This window comes from Anopheles funestus, chromosome 2RL (assembly GCF_943734845.2).
Source record: "Anopheles funestus chromosome 2RL, idAnoFuneDA-416_04, whole genome shotgun sequence".
In the NCBI taxonomy this organism is placed as follows: domain Eukaryota; kingdom Metazoa; phylum Arthropoda; class Insecta; order Diptera; family Culicidae; genus Anopheles; species Anopheles funestus.
The window spans coordinates 12,720,159-12,737,117 of NC_064598.1; the positions used below are offsets into that span (position 1 = coordinate 12,720,159).

At 44.6% G+C, this 16,959-nt stretch overlaps 1 long non-coding RNA gene across 1 annotated transcript; it reads left to right on the forward strand.

Moving 5' to 3' along the window:
- The first annotated feature begins 9 nt into the window (after positions 1-9).
- Positions 10-816, forward strand: LOC125765223 (uncharacterized). The gene is made up of 3 exons (XR_007418528.1): positions 10-343; positions 492-625; positions 697-816. It is a non-coding gene; the product is annotated as an uncharacterized LOC125765223 (long non-coding RNA).
- Positions 817-16,959: the final 16,143 nt, after the last annotated feature.

Below are 16,959 nucleotides of genomic sequence, written 5' to 3' on the forward strand. Positions count from 1 at the left end.
AAACCTTATCCCAAAACGTATCTAATATTTCTTCACGATCGTGTGCGTGATTCCACGAAGTGCAAAAAGTCGCCCATGTTTTGCTGGCCATACACCAACGCCGACGACGGTGACCCACCACAGAAGATGGCGCGCAGAATATCAACTAATCGATCGAATTACAACTGGACAATAGGCAAAAAAGACGTCTTTAAATTTGGTTGTCGAAATACGAACCACGCGGTGGTAGTGCTCGAAAAGCTTGCCCAAAAATCCACCAAGTATTGATTTCCGGAACGATGCACCCGTGTCCACCAGGGTCGCAATGGTGGTGTAATTTTTGGGTTTTCGTATGTCGATCGAGGTGCGTAAAATCCTTCATTAATGTGATCCTCTTCCGACGTCCGTTGGTATTAATAGCCACGGTGTGGGTGTGTCCACTACTTCCTCATCCGCTTTCGGTTCCGGTCTGAGAGGCTCACGTGTATGTTTTTTGTTGTTTCTTTCGGCAGCGTATAAAATTCAATGCTGAAAACAATGAAAACTGAACTCTCGTGTTTGGCCACGAGCATCGTGTTGCATAGCACGTCTTTTCGGTGCAGATAGAACGGAGTGTAAGGTGTCCCAATAGTGCATCCCATGTATGGTGAGTAGAGCAAGATGTGTTTCTTTCAATGCTCCAAGACAGTGGATCATATTTTGTTTCTTATTCCGCAGCTGGCGCCATTAGCCTATGGTAGGGATTGATAGAACACAAATAGAGGCGTGAGATGATACGCAATCGCGGCTATTGGCAGGATGCATTCGCATTCGAGTGGGTGAAACTTTCCGTGAAATGTTTGACAGCTCGTAAGGCACACGCGGGCGCCCAGATCGAATCGCAATCGAGTGCTAATTGCAACGATGTTACGGATCAAGGGTTGCGCGTGTTAGCTCTTTCCGCCATCTAGGATCAATCTAGGGGAATGGAAACATTTCTTAAGTTTAAAAGCAGGTACAGCATGTTTATTGTTTTCGGTTGCCCACAAAACTGTTAAGTTTATTCAAACTGGACAGAAAGAAAAGGTTTCTAAAAACAAATATTACTCAGGTTTTTTTCTTCACTTGGATGAAATATTCAATCAATCATCTATAAAGAGTTGTCAAACAATTCTTTACTGCCTAGAGTAAATATTTTTAAAACAAAATCGAAAATTAGACAAGTGACCCAATGCAACAACAGTTTCAGATGTGAATGGAACAAACCGGTTTCGGACCATCGTTTTTCTTTTCCACGATGTGCTTCTTTAAAATATCGTGTGCGACATAAAAGGGCTACAATCGGATTAACGCTTTCATGGAAGTTCTACCGTTGTGCCATGTCTTGATTGATGAATGGTAAACCCAACGTTGTAAAGCATTGGAGAACATCTTTTGGGATGAAAGGGCTTTAAAGTGCGCTTTGACGGCACGTATTGTAAAGGGCATAGAAAAATACTTTCTTTCTCCGCTGCTGCATTCCAGTTCCGCTGGTTCATTTGAAAAGGTCTGCAGGCGCCAGACATACGTAAGCATTTATCAAGCTTGTCTAAATGCGAGCTGTTGTATGTGAAGTGTCTTCAAAACCCTTTAAAAGGGGTAAATAACTTATGCCGTCTTGTTGGACGTCGCTTGCAGCAGTTAGCGGTGGATGGTCCTCAAAATCTTCCCATAAAAATAATTTTCTTAGACCCCAGCTTCAAATTGGGATCAAGTTTAGGACCAACAAACGTAGTGCATCAACAATTTATTAACGATTTCCTAAAGGCTACTTCCGTTTCCAGCATCCACAGCTTAACGCCACCCACATCGATCGCGTAATGGAACCAGGTTCATCTCGATGCATGCAGGCACTGGATGACATCTGTCGCCCTTTTTGCTGACCAGCAGTTAGTGCCGATTTGTGCCACCCTAGCAAGGAAGAGACGAACGGTGCAAGGGCGCTGTGAAGCAAACAAAACAAACAAACGCCACCGTGCTAAAGCTCTGTACGGATGGCAATCCAGAGCCCATGCAGTGGTTGCATGATATGTTTATTTTTGGAACACCACCCGTACACCCGGTACAATCCGGCCGACTTAATGGTGCCGCTTCTATCGCTTCTACACTATCACTCGGATGGTCCTCCGGGTAAATCTCTAACACATCTCTAGGCACGTATCACGGCTACTATAGCACACTGTCAACGTACACAACGTAATGTAATGCTTGAGACTGATGTGTACATCTTCATGTGTGAGAAAGTAAAGATGCCACGCTACTTTTGTAAACGACGGACCATTCCTGAGTGAAAGCCAGCCGAAATAACGTTTATATGGTTGTGAAACGTGTTCGATAGATTACAAAGTCACCAAACCAATCAGCTCAATTTTTGATCTATTGATCTTCAACTTTAAATCACAAATCATACGATCGGCATTTGTTCAGAACTTTCACGTACAATCCTATACGTCATCTACCTGCTGTTATGGAAACATATTACACCTACAATGAATAACCAATTTTACACTTAAGTGCGTACAGACCACTACTAAGAGAATGGTGACAGATCGTCCGAATTAGGATGATCCGTTCCATTACTGTGTCAGTCAGTGAAAAGAAAGCGTCCCGCAGTGTTCGGCTCTTGCCGATGCACGATCACTTTGGGCAAAAAATTCCTGCAAAAAACTGTGCAATTTTAATGTTCCATTTTATCCATTTTGTTCAACTGTTCCAAACATTGGATCAGTTTGTGTTTTTTATGTGCTATATGTGTCTTAAATGTGTTTCCGTTCCCGGCATGCATCTAATGCGTCGTCAATTGTGATAATGGTTAGTAGTGCATATTGTACGGGTGCAACAAACACAACTTAAATGATGTTATATATAAAAACATACAGAAATAGGATGAATTATGTTTAAAGGTTTACATAAACCAATCCATCCTTCCTTCCTTTATGCTGAGTGTTAAGATTTGCCGAATTATTTCGCCTTTTATACCTGCAACAATCATGTCCGGCGGTCGTCGCAATAAACGTGGGAATACACGCATAAGCCATTTTGTTTTCGAACAGGCAATACGATGGCACGTTGCAACGTGTAGTGCCATGTGGTTTCCTTACGCCTTTCGATGTATTATCAATGCAATAACCGAATGTGTATGACTTCATCTGTAAACAGTGCGACATGTGTGTGAGGGGCTAGATTTATGAGCAATAATAATTGAAGGAAGTGAAGCAAAAAAAAAAAAAACACTTTGTGACGTAACTAGGACAAGTTTGCGACGACGACGAGAGGGACAATTTTACAAACCTGTCGTGTGTCCCCACAGATCACGTGTGTTGATCTATATTTGAACAGCGGAACACACCCCTCATCGTTAAATTAAGACAGAAAAGTCTAATGATACGTACGAAATCGAACGATCATTTCCGAAGTGTATGGAAGAATTCAACTGGCAGTTGAAAATAGACTCGTAACAAATGGTTTGTGCTACATCTGGCACAGGTAAATCATTAATTTAGCATACACCCCTGCTGTTTGTTTTGCTGTACCCTACCACCATATAACCTTGTCGGTCTTGTTTGGGTTGGGATTTTCTATTTAAAGGACATACCCAAACAGGGTTGAACTTACGCCCACCTGTAGTACGGGAGGGATCGGCGCGTGTCCGACATCCTTCGTTTACAGGGCGCATCTTTCTAGGTACAAGTAGAGAGCAAGTAACTAAAAAAACAGCTGACACGATGTCACGATGTGACCTGATGGGCTTACATCAGGAACCTCTGGGCCTGCAAATGGCCCTGGTTGCAGCGTCGCAAAGGGCGCGATAATGAACGTTTGGCGAGTGCACTCTCGTCATAATAACTGTCTACCGATAATGGCCAATGCTATTTTCACAAGATCAGTCTACGCTCGGTGAAAAAAGGGCCCAACCAGTGTCGCCCGGTGTACGGCTGATAAGACGCACTTGCCATATACCTGATAAGCTTTGGCTTGGCTCTCTCTCTCGCTCGCTCTCATCATCGTCCCTTGGTTATCCCTATTTTCCCTTTTTCCTTCCATTCCCACCAAGTTTAAATTCTCAAGCCACGAGCGCATCTTTGAATACATAAATAGCAAAGTTTAAACTAGTAATCAGATCAGCACGAACTGCAGGCAACTGAATTCGTTTATCTACGAGACAAGTAAATTTAGTACACCATCTTAACAAATTATATCCGCAAGACTTTGTATAATGTGTACAGAAACATATTTTTTCGTCTGGTCGTGATCCTTTGGAAAACAGGGCTAATAGAGCGTTGTCACATTGCAGAGAGCGTACAAGAGAATGAATCACCAACGATTACTCTCTGTTATAGAGCAATTGTAGCAATTGTTTAATATAACCAAAAACAAAGGACAAATTAGAGTATTTTGGTAAAATCCATGCAAGGAAAGCAAGAGGAAACCTTTACCAAATAACAAACGATCACTTAACATTGCTACTAGCATTTTATAATACTTTAAAAATTGAATAGAAGCAAAAGTAATAAACACTTTCATCATCACTGGACCAAACGGCACACACCCATCGAACATTGTGGCGTAAGCCTTTGTCGCACGCAACAAATGCTAGAGCGGAGCGTAAGCGAGAGAGAACCGGCTCCCAGCTCTCTTTGAGCCGTGATCGACTGCAGTGCGCCGGAATGAATGAAGCTACCATTTAATTCCTTTGCTCGGCGCACCGATGCATGAGTCTTCGATAAACGGTCGAAGCAAATGGACGTAGCCTTTCCCACCATCATCCGGCACTACTCGACACAGCATCCCGAGTGCTGCTATTTAACTTACGCCCTACGTTGGTTTGTGGCTGCTTTTCCTTTCTATCACGGCACAACATGAGCGACGGTGTGCGAAAGTTGCTACATCTGCTCGTCCGGAAGGCGTCGTGAATCATCCGGCCAGTAGGGGTACAGGATATTTTGCCAAGTGTTTGTTCGTTGCAGTGCAAGAAGAAGAAGAGGAAGAAGGATCAACCGATCCTCGTAATCCTGTGAGGGATGATGGTGAAAACATGTGCTAGAAGTGATCGTCCATTTTAAGGACTCTGGTTCCGTTGTGATTGCTGCTATACTGATCCTTCAAAGTGTTGATATTGGCTCAACATTATCAGCTGACTGTAAACGGATTCCGACAACAGTGTGAGAACGATTGAGCAAGAAGTGTTCTAAAGTGCAGTAAAATGTGCGACGATTTGTTCTCCGTTCTTGAAGCAAAGCAAAAGTAATCGCTCCCATAGTTGATGAAACCGGCACAAATTGAAGGTGAATCTGTGGAACTATTATCCCACGGACACTTCCGGAGGTCTTACACACTATCGATCAAGAAAGGACCAAGAACTCCTTCTCTGTGCAGTGTCTGTGCGTGTTGCGTGTGACGTGGCTTCCCAAATTTCTATCACCCCGATAGCCGGACTGACCACGGTGAACTTCGGCTAAAAATAACCAGTGCTTTTCCGCGACTTGGCAACAGTGATCCGCTCGGAAACAGGTGCGTCCCACGTTCACGTCGTGGGTGCGCTTTGTCGACATTTCTTTCCTATCCGTCGTGTGTGTTTCGATGCGTTCGTTCCGGCTAGCCGTGTTCCGTGCACGGGCCAAAGCGTAACGGCGTCTGAGTCTGAGTGTGAGAGTGTTTAGCTAAGAGCTAAGGAAGTTTCCCTTACTTGGCCGATGGTGAGTTCACTTGTCAACAGTGCACCGGAAGAGTGTATTGTTTGTTCGGTGGTGGATGCAGCAATAGTGGCTGCTTGAACGATTACTGCTGAGAAAGAAAGTGCGATCCAAGAGCAAGATTTCTGATCAGATTTACGAAGGGTAATTAAAGGATACCCAAGAAACACAAGGAACATCCTGGAAGCAACCCTGTTCGTGATAACTTCCTCCAGTCGTTAATTAACCATAAACCGGTAAGTAATGTATATGCTTTTTAATGTACTTTTGTAAAGAAGCACTGCATTCTACAATACAATGGCAACTTAAATTTCCCTTCACCCACACACAAGCTTTTGATTTGCTTGCGTGAAACTCAACCCACTTTCCTCGACGAAGACGAAGCGTAACAACAACAAAAAACCAAATACCCAAAGAAGCCAGACGTGCTCTCTAATCCAATTCGTCCCTTTTTCAATTGGTACGCCACGGTGCAGTCAATGACATTGTGCCCTTCTGCCATGTGGGACAATTTATGCTTTCACCACCTACGCGCTCCTCAGGCTGAAAACATAGTATATGGCCACCAAAGACACCTTTGCGTACACTGTGGCGGTACATAAAAAGGCAGCTAACGACCCCAAGGCGTATGATTATTTGCCACAATCGGGACACCTTCGTGTTGGAATATCGAAACCACCAATCCCGGCGGACATTGAATTATGAAGTATGCTCGCAAGCGAACTTCTTCAAGGCAGCTTTCCGATACCTTTTTTTGTGTGATAAGTGCAAATGGAAAATGCATATCAAAAAGGAAGTTCCGAGGCCGCTACAATGTTGCAAAACGTAAAGCCCTTGCAGACACTGATGCACGGGGCGTAACGGACGGGCAACTCATATTTATTGAGCGCATGTGTTCCTGTTATGTTGGTGGCACGGTTCCGCCTAGAAAACGATTCGATCTGATAGATATTTCGGAATGGTGTATGGGATGTGCCACAAACCCTGTGCCAGTACCTATAATCTTGCCTCTTGCCAAGGATAATAGGAAAAACCAGCTGCTAAGTGCTGGAAGCAAGAAAAAGGGCAAGATACATGAATGGTGATAAATTGACACTGTTTTACGTGCGCTTATTAAAACCACCTCCACGCGGTATGTCCCGATATCCCCGGTAAATCAAACTATTAGGTGTATGCAAAAGTTTGAGAACCTTTTAGTGTGGTTATTGAAATGAATGTCGTTCTTCAAGGAACTTATGAAAGTAAAAGATCTCTCGTCTAAAACATCTCAAAGGAATTCAAGACATTTATATATAAAATCTGTTAATCAATCTCCAACATGGATGCGCCTACCATGTGGACAAGTACGAACAAGATCATATCAGAATTCTACTGTTAAAAAATATGCTTTTGCCTATTACAACTACGTTTCCCAAAGTACCACATGGGGCATATATTATAATGGGCATTCTCTTATCTGTTGCATTTGTTGGTACAATTCCCAGTTCTCTCGTATTTCCCTTTCGGGAAAAGACATATCTCCTGTTCGGCTCAGGATCAGCCGACGGAATAGTAAACAATCAATAAAAAGCCTCATCATGAAATCGTTAATTCTAATTGCCGAACATGATAGCGTTTTCTCCGGTTTTATTGCACTGTAAGTGCACACGGTGTGAGGTGCGAGAAGACCTGTCCGATCGACACACCGTCAAACAAGACCATCCCCTCCGCTGGTGGTAAAGGTCATTCGAGGTAGTGACCAATATTCTGCTCGTTTGGCAGATTACGACCAACAAGAACAACTAACAAGAGCTTCCAGTCATCCCATCCTGCATGTCCAACAATCATGGAGACGGTTCGGTCGTTAGCACAAGAAGAAGAAAAAAACAACCCCAACGAAAACTTATCAAACTGAACAGTGTGGGGAAAGCAAAACACAAGTACACAAATACAGAGCCAAATTCAAGATTAATAAACAGTAAACAGTCTCGGCAAAAAGGTCACCAAACAGGCAAACACATCGGGGTGTAGCGGACACTCGTGTATCATTCGGTGGGCGAGTGATTCAACTACACTTGTTTAGTGCCGGCTCCAGAAGGGATCATCACGATCGTGAAGGAGCATATTTTTGGAACAGGGAAATGGTAGTAGCGCCGATTAGATGCCAGCATTTCAACTGGCAACCGTACACTTCTACTACAAGGCTGCTGTGAAAATTGCTCAAATAAACCGCGAAGATCCTGTGTACTCACCTTATCACTTTCGATTGCTGGTATCACCGTTTTAGGGGAATGGGATCGGGAGAAAAGCATGTTTGGTAACGAATTTTTGGCTTCATGTCCATTTTTGTGTGGTGTGCTTGGTGCCATACCAAGCTGAAGCTCTTATCTAATCGAGCTCAGTGAAATAAAGTCGAAGTAATTGTTATTGGTGTTGTTTTTTTTTGTTTTTCTTTGGAACGAGCCGGTCACCGACCGGTGTCGTTTGTATGGTGTGCAAAATGTAGGTAATGTAAATATCGGTTGTCAGGTCAGGACCCTATCTTGGTGAGTAACAGCAAAAGTAGAGGAGGACCCTAAATGATTAGCGTCTAATTTTGTGTAACATTCCAGTGTGGTTATTTCCCTGCATCGGTATCGGTTACTAAGCCACCATTTTTATCAAATAACGCCAAACAAATGTTACCCAACCGATTGGCATTGAGCGCTGAACTTGAAGTCGATGGATAGAAACGTTCTAAAACGGTACTGGTGCGGTCTATCTTCAGCAAAAGAAATGGCACAAAGTTGTCCACATTGTCAAGTCGACTCAGCTGTTCATGCTGCTAATACAGACAAATGTTTGCCATTTGCCGTGTGGCGTCATCGTCAACCCAAACAGTTTGCCCAAGGACTGAGATGTGTCATTTTATAAATAATTCATAGACGCTGCTCGCTAAAACGCACGGCATTAACCCGGCTAGTTGTCTCGTGCCTTCTTCTCACGATAGGTGAGAATGCGCGAAAAGTGTGCGCAAATCGCTTCCTTGTCACGCGAGCAGCACGCGATCGCCGTGGTCGAAGAAGTCAAGATCTATGCTACGCTAAAGTCAGACACAGTTCAGTTCATTAGCAGTTTGTCGGACAAGGAACATGACATTGTCAGACCATTTTACGTGGGTGTATGTGTGTCTGCCAATGATCTAGTTTATGTTTGATAACCTTTTGATACGTGTCAAACCTAAGAGCAGTTGGGTAATCTGTACTGATTTGGAAACTGCAGAGCAGTATTCTTTTCAGAACTAACAAACAACACGGATCCACTTTTTAATCTAGAGCCATCTATAGTTTCTGTTGAACTAAATCACTGTCTCAAGGACGTCTTCTTTATATTGGTGCGCCTGTTCAACCATTACCACTACTCATTTCAAGGTTTTTTAAAGCTCGTAGAACTTCAAGTACGCTTCTTGCATTGCGTAAGGAAGTGATCGCCATTAATTCTTCACGTTCGTTTACGATTCCCTTGTATTGTGTGACAAAAATTGCACCGCCATCATTGGTAAAAAGATGCGAAGAGTACAGAAAAAGCATTAACAAATATGAATGACTTGCGCTCAGAATGAACGTTCGTAAGGCAAGCCTCCATCAGCCTCAAGCAGCATGTGCAAAGCAGAATTGTTTGTTGTTGTGCTTTCTGTGGTAGTTTACATTTACTCCTTCAGCCTCGCAAGGTGCACTTCCTCTATCACCTACACGATGGTTGAATTTTGCAGGACTTCCCCATCAAGCGCCCACAGCCACTTATCAGCGAATCCCGATGACCTCTGGCTCGATGGTCAGACTGGTGACACCGGCTGACACTGGTCACTTCGGAAAGTGATGGTGGTGCTGGTGGCACATGAATGGATTGAATCCAGAAACACGAACCCAGTGCCACCGATAACATAAGGCCGAGCACGTTGCATTCGAGTGCACATTTGCATTCATATTGGAGCATGTGATTGTCGCTAAATCAGCGCCAATGCCAACCCATTAATTGATTTCGTTAGCTCTTGCTGGAGCTACCATCAATAAGAAGGGTTTCACAAAAGCAAAACAAATTAATATAAACATTGAAATTTAATGTCCAAAATGCTAAGAATGCATTCGGCAGCTTTCTCTCATTAGCCACCATACGGCCGGTATGGTGAGCTATTAAAAGCTGGAAAATAAATGCTGGTCACATCGTGTTTCCCTTCCTTCGAAAAACTTGTTCCTGGTTGATCCAACCGAGGCGATAACGAAACCGAGGGTCTGTGCTTCATTTTCAAGCTAGTCAACGACACAACCGGGCGCAGTTCACGTGATCGACGCATGCACCAGCAACAGCGACACAACAGCCAAAACTGGCCGGATCATAATTTCCATCGATTGTTCACTCGCACACTACAGCGCAGCGTGAACGCAGCCAAACGGGGCATAGGCGTTCCACCAATTAGACCGCACCAAATAACAGCACCATTGAGCCACTTGGGAGGGTCGTCGGTGTGAAACTGGTCGATCAGCAGGAGATCTCAATTACGATCTACGAAAACCTGGGAAGGGAAACACAGGAAGGTACGGGGATGTCATCCATCGTGCACAGCGAGACTGACTTTTGGCAGCGAAACCCGAACCGAATTACATAAACGGACTCGGCGCCAAAGCAAAACAAAAAAAAAGATTGTTCGTTTCAATTATATCGCCTCGTGCCTGCACCAAAGTGAAGATGTTATCAAGAAAAACTATCGTTTGATTTCGATCTATCAAGAGCACTGAAAATGTCAGCTTTTGATCCATTTACTTCCGGAGTACTGTAAAACGGGAAAGAAGAAAATCAGGTTTTTCTTTCTGGTTCTTTAAAACCACATTGAAAAGTACGATCTGATTGAGATTTGAACCAGGAACGGACTTATTGTCGCTTCATACCGTTACCGACTTTGCTATACAACCACTCAAGATGCTTGAGATATTATCGCCAATAAAAACCGGATCGAAGGGACTTCATGTCCTATCTTTATGCAGCGTAAATCTTCACATGTTGATTACTGGAGACCTTTCGGGGAAATCGTTCAATGATAGCACATTAATCTGTGCGCTTGTCAAGCCGGTAGAAATGCGTAGGAAGCGCATTGAACCGTACGATACCAGCACTAGGGTTAAGTAATGAAATAACTTCCATAAAACTTCACAGCACTCTGGCCTGTTTACCACCAAGCATAAAGTAAACTTTTAAAGTACGACAAGCGGTGTCAGTGATTTACGGCACACATTTTTTTTTCGACACTGTACGCGCTAGAGCGGGTGAAGAAAATACAACCATATGTGTCGCCCTTTGAAAGAGGTGTCCCGACGATGCAGCTACATTAGCATATTGATGAAGAAACACTAGAAAAGCAATTAACTTTCTCGCTCGATTGTTTCACCCGGAACGTTATATTCCTTGTGGCCGTGTTTGCGCACCACATGATTGCATATTTCCTTTTGTGTATGGTAAATTTAACTCCAAAAAAAACTAAACCATTGACTCGCAGCAACAAATTCAATCATGTACAAATATAGAAATGCATATCACAAAATGTTGCTGGCAAACGATGTGGAGGAAACCCTTTGAGGGATTTGGATTCGTCTCCTTTCGCGCAAAACCCATCGTCACCAGGTATCCTCCCCCGGTGCCGATTCTGCCACCCATATGGATATCCCACGTTCTGTTTCTGCACACACCCACTCGATACATTCCGAAGCTTGGGTTGTGCTATTTTTAAGAAAATGTAAAAATATAAAAGGGGAAAAAAAGAAATCACCTCAGCATCACACTCGGCCCCGTGCGGTAGAAAATCCGAAGCAACGTCGTTACGGTGGTAACGGACTGTGTAAACTGTGCTTAAATCAAACAATTTCAAGTAGGAGATCGTTCAACCGGCACCGTTCGTTACGTTCACGAGAGGGTAGATTTATGCATGTAGATTAAGTTTTTTTCCCTCTTTCGGGTGCATTTTTCCGCAAACTCAAGACCTACCAGAACTAAACGTACGGCGAACTTGATTGAACCCCACTATTCAACATTCGCCGGTTCAATGGTTGGACGCAAGGGGCTAAAAAATGGAGTAAGTCTAGTTGATCAGCATGTGCCATGTTTGCTGCGTGTTGGGCAATCTATCATCAGGAGGCTGCATTTCGGTGGGGTCCCTTGGGGTTTTTCTTTACAGCCCACGTTTCCTTCCTAACGCACGGTGTCACCGGCTCGTAGCTTAGCCGTTCCGATACCTGCCTACCCATGCTATGCGCACGTTGCGTGGGCTTGATATCTTTCGATCCTCTTTCGGGAGCGAAGGGAAACAGGTTTACCGCTAGGTTTGTGAGTGGGAAACAAGCCACGGCTCCGGTAGAGGAATAGAAATCAAAGAAATAGATTGCCCAATTCCTTCGACTCTTTCACTGCCAGCAATAACCCGTCCAATGCATCACGGAAAGGTGGAATTTGATTCTGTCGTAAAGAGGATACCAATAATCCCTACCGATAAGGTTGCATGTTAAGCTTTACCTGCGCACCGAGGGATGCTCTAGCGGGCTACTCTTCGTTTGGTGCGATTCACACGGTTCGCCCTCCTGATACGGCCTTCCCAAGCAGATCACAGCTCACAGCAGTTGTGCCATCACGCGGCGTGCGCGTGATCATCAGCCTGCTTCAGTTTTTTTTTGCTACGATGGAAACCCCGAGGCTATCAGAGCACGTGTGTGGAAGCGTGGTGTCCGGCTTGCTCCTCATCGACGAGGCTAAACCAAACCGATCGTGCAGGATTAGTGGCGACGATTTAAAAAAAGAAATTCTACTTCGTAATCTATAATTACCACCCCATTACCGCGGTCACCACCTAGCATCGGCAGCCTCAACATTGCGCAGTAGTACTAACTGCACAGTTAGGAAGTGCATCGGCTCGAGATAAGTAAGCAATTGTGTTCACGGGGCGCTATCTACCGATGAGACGACACTACCCATTGGGATAAGGATCCGTACAAGACGCACCATAGTAGTGGATTACTACTGGCATCACGGAATGATAGTATACCAGTAGTGTGTCTGACAGGTTCTCGTTGTCCATACGTTACTGTCTTCAGTATTTGACGTCATTCTTTTTTCCCGGGTCTCCGGTGGTTTAGTGAACCGGAACTTTTGACACACTTTCGGAAGACCTCGGCTGGCACGAAGGTTAGTTTTGTGATTAAACTTCACCTCCTGCGAAAGAGCAAATTCTCGGATCACTTTGACAGACCGAAGTGAGTATTGCGTCTAGTACAGATTCAAGACCCTAAGGTGCAGGTCGTAGACCTATCTTCCCGGGAACGAAGTATCAGAACCAAGAACAGGGAAAGGGAACAAACGTGTGTCCGGATCGAAAGATAAGCTCCAACGTCAGAAGAGCTTGATAAGCATGGTTCAGGTTCCGTATCAGCTGTTTACCGAACTGATTGTACTGGTTGGTTTCTACAGACCATTCCTGTCTGTAATGTGGGTCAAGGTGTGTGTCCACAAGCTGGGAATTGCAAATGCCTAAAAGGGACAATACTATACACCCAAACACTTTCAAATCCGTCTATCTTGGGAATATCAGAAATTTCATCAACAATAAAATCTTGGATTCATCGCGTCCATCGCGGATGAATGGTTTCTTATCACTGCCGGGTGTCAAACGCATCTTCCGAACGTACTGGGTAGCTACAACAAAGTAGCGCCATTCTACTAACAACCAGTGCCAGAAGTGAACACGGCGCCATTTCTGTGCACTCTCCTGCTTTACCATGTGAGAGGCACTATCATCGCCGCTCGTGTAGATTCGATCCTATTTGCATTGCACGCTTACCTCGGCTGTGGTAAAACAAGGGCGATCATGTTTCGTACACCTAACGACCCATAAAAATAGCTCATTCAACGTGCGATAACGAAAGCTTTGCACGGAAGAGAACGGCAAGGACGGGGCCATCGGTAGGACGCGTGCCAAGTCATCCAAAAGGAGAAGTAAACCAACAAAACAAACTAATTAAGATAAGATGGATGTGTGCGAACGTTGAGAGGGAACTCCGGAGCAGCATGGAATGTACTGAGAAATTCGTCACAAGTTCAAAGAGGAAATTCGGAGCAGGTACAGGGAGCGGTTGGTACGTACTGTGAGCTAACAAGCCTTTCACGCGGAACGATCGCCCTCGTCTCGGTGGACGAATAGCCAAAACCTTGTAAAATCGACCAATCGCCCAAAACTAGACGCCAGCGAAAACGGTGTGATGATCGCGCTCTATCCTCTGCACAAGCACCAAATCAAAGACGCCACGGCTCAAAGTCTGATGAAATGCTTTGAGACAATTATATTTTTAGCGAAACGATCAACCGTGGCCAAGCGAACGCACCCGTTGTCCCAGTTGCCCATGTGAAAGCCGCGTGATACTGTGTAAACTATTGACACGCTTCTCGCCCGACAGTAGTTGGTGGTGGCCGATCTTGATCGTCGCTTCTTCTGAGATGTCTCCTTGTCCGTCCTTTTGATGGGTGAAGTAAACAACACCCACTGAAGCGACTAACAGTGGCGACAGGTCATTTGCCTCTTGATCTGGTCTAAGGTGATCTACTGTTGCATCGAGGTGGAACAGCGCCGGTGACTATTGCTACTGCTAGTTCTCGCGGACAGCATTACATGAGATATTACGTTATCACTGTCTCCGGTAACACCAGGTAATGATCCAGCAATAGGATACTGTACTGGAATATTAAGTAATTTCGTTGCGCAATCGAACGACATTGGGTGATCAATGTCTCGGTACGATAGAGCGCTATTAGAAGCTGAATTGTATCATCTCACTCAAGAGCACCTTCCTTTCCCACAATGTATCGCACGTCATTCGAACCCCAGCGGGTTGAAGCGAAGCGCTAATATAAATAATCGGTTCTGGTTGCATTTGCAAAAACCCAAGCAATTTGTTTTTCTTATCCAAATAAAATTGTTCCAATAATCCGCTCCTGATTGACGTCAGTGGCGGTAATGTTTTAACCGCTAACGCAAAATCACATCGATACATCAGAGCGGTGTATGGAATGGGCGGATGTGTAAAAGAAACAAAACTGCAACTTAAATTGCCACATATGTACAGGATGATCTACCACCACCTCATTCGAATGGGGAGCGTGGCGAATCAGGCGAACCGTCGTTGATAAGACGCTACTTGTTCAAGTCGCGACCTTTACGGCTCCGCTCGGTAAGATCTGGATGGAAAAAAGAACAAAACACACGCAACGTAGGGCGGGTGGTACGAGATTTTGATAACGAAATTGCCCACAACGGAATTGGCGAACCGTTCGACGAGGGCTTGACAGTTGAAGCAACGAAGGGACACATTAATCACAGCTCCAACCGACGATCGGATGATTTAAGCCCTCTCGTCCGCGAAATTCGCCCACTGGATCGCGCTCAATGACAGTTATGCTGTCAAAACTTACCATTTGGATGATAGGCGAAAGTGTAAACAGTAGGGCACGGTGCTTTTACTCACAGTTGTCTGACGGTCATGGTCCCATGGTTCGAAGCAAACAACAGTTTCCCTTGTTTACCTTTCATTGTTAAGCCTAGCGATAAAAGCAAACACCTATCACACCGATAACCTCCTTTCGCTGTGTTGTAGGGGACTTACTGAATGCACTGAATGCACCACTAGTAGTCCGTTGTCCAACAGGGTTTTGAACACGATTAACACCAACTCTGTTGGTACAATCTGCCCGACAAAGTGCGACATTCACGATTGTCGTAATACGTTAAAGCCTGGTGGATCATTCCTGCATGCCTCTGGGTACACTAACCTTCACAGCTTAAATCTGTCTATAGATACTTGATCGGATGATATTTCCCTCAAATGTCCATACAAAGGTTGACAAAGGCGAAAGGTGCGACAACGGCACCAGACACGGGGCAGACACGAACTCTGCGTGAAACGCGCTGTAGATGCGCATCCTATACGATGTCTCGTTTTAGAGACTTTCCCTATTGGACACTGATGACCATTATTTCAATCGCCATCAATTGGACTTGTCAGTGCTAGAGGGCATAACCTGCTGAAGGCGCCCATCTTCTCATCCTCTACAGTCGCAACTGATGTAAAGTCGGTTGAATCTCCACCGAGGCCGGTGTCCTAAAAACGACCAAATTGAAATAAATTGCTGTCATACATGCGTATTGCATTGTGGGTGCACCTTCAAGGGTTCCAAATGCTGAACGGTACTGCCAAGCTGTACCGTTGGACATTGTTGCATCGGTTGTGCTGTTTGGAGCTCAGATCCAATGACACGCGGTGTGCACCTTTGGTGCGTGTGTGTAGCGGAAACAGAAACCTGGCACAACGGTGTCACCTTACACACATGTCCGTCCAGCATCGTTTAGTTGCATTCCAGAGTAGAAAGGGAAAAGCAATGCACGGTTTAAAAAAAGGCCCCGAACCAAACACACGCGTGCATTTCTATTCAAATTTAAACCGATCCCGAACAGCATGCTGGCGCTGCTCCATGTCTGTCACGTGTGTATGTATTTGATTCACATGTCAATTCCCGTCCATGTCATGTGGCTTTCATGATAACCTTGCAAAACGTTGTTGTGAAAGAAAAAAAAAGTGCAACTCAGAAATACCCGGTCTTTTCTACCGCTTGATCCATTGCCGATCCTCGTGATCGCTATCGCCCTGAAAAGTGCACGAAGAGCGAAGGAAACCTATTTATGGCTCAATCCTTGCACATGGAGGGATATTCTTATCAACCTGCGATTTGTGATCGTCGAATGGATGCACCACGGAACGGTTGGGTGCGCTAATCAATGCTGATCGACAGCGTATCATCACAAACGCTTTTTACGAGTTATTATTGCTGCCGCAGAGCATAGGATCGTGAGACTTAACCAATAATCCCACGCCCTCTACGCTCCGTGATGTTGGTGCCAACTGCCACATTACAGGATGCTGGCGCCAGCAAAACAGCTGAAGTGCTTTGATGGAAAATTCCATCCCTGCTTCATGTGTTTAAATAAAACTATGTGCTAAACAGAATCAGGCTCTTCTTGCGATTAAAACAATTGACAAGTTTAAGATTGTCGTATCTTTGGTGTTTGGCTAAATGCTAAATGCCTTTCATGTTAATGAAGATCGTAACACACACGAGAATCTTATAAAAAAGAGGTCACAGTCAGCTGAATGGGAGATGATCATGCGTTTATTCTTTAGGGAATGCATACGATTTCTAAATATATTCCACCACCAAATCAACC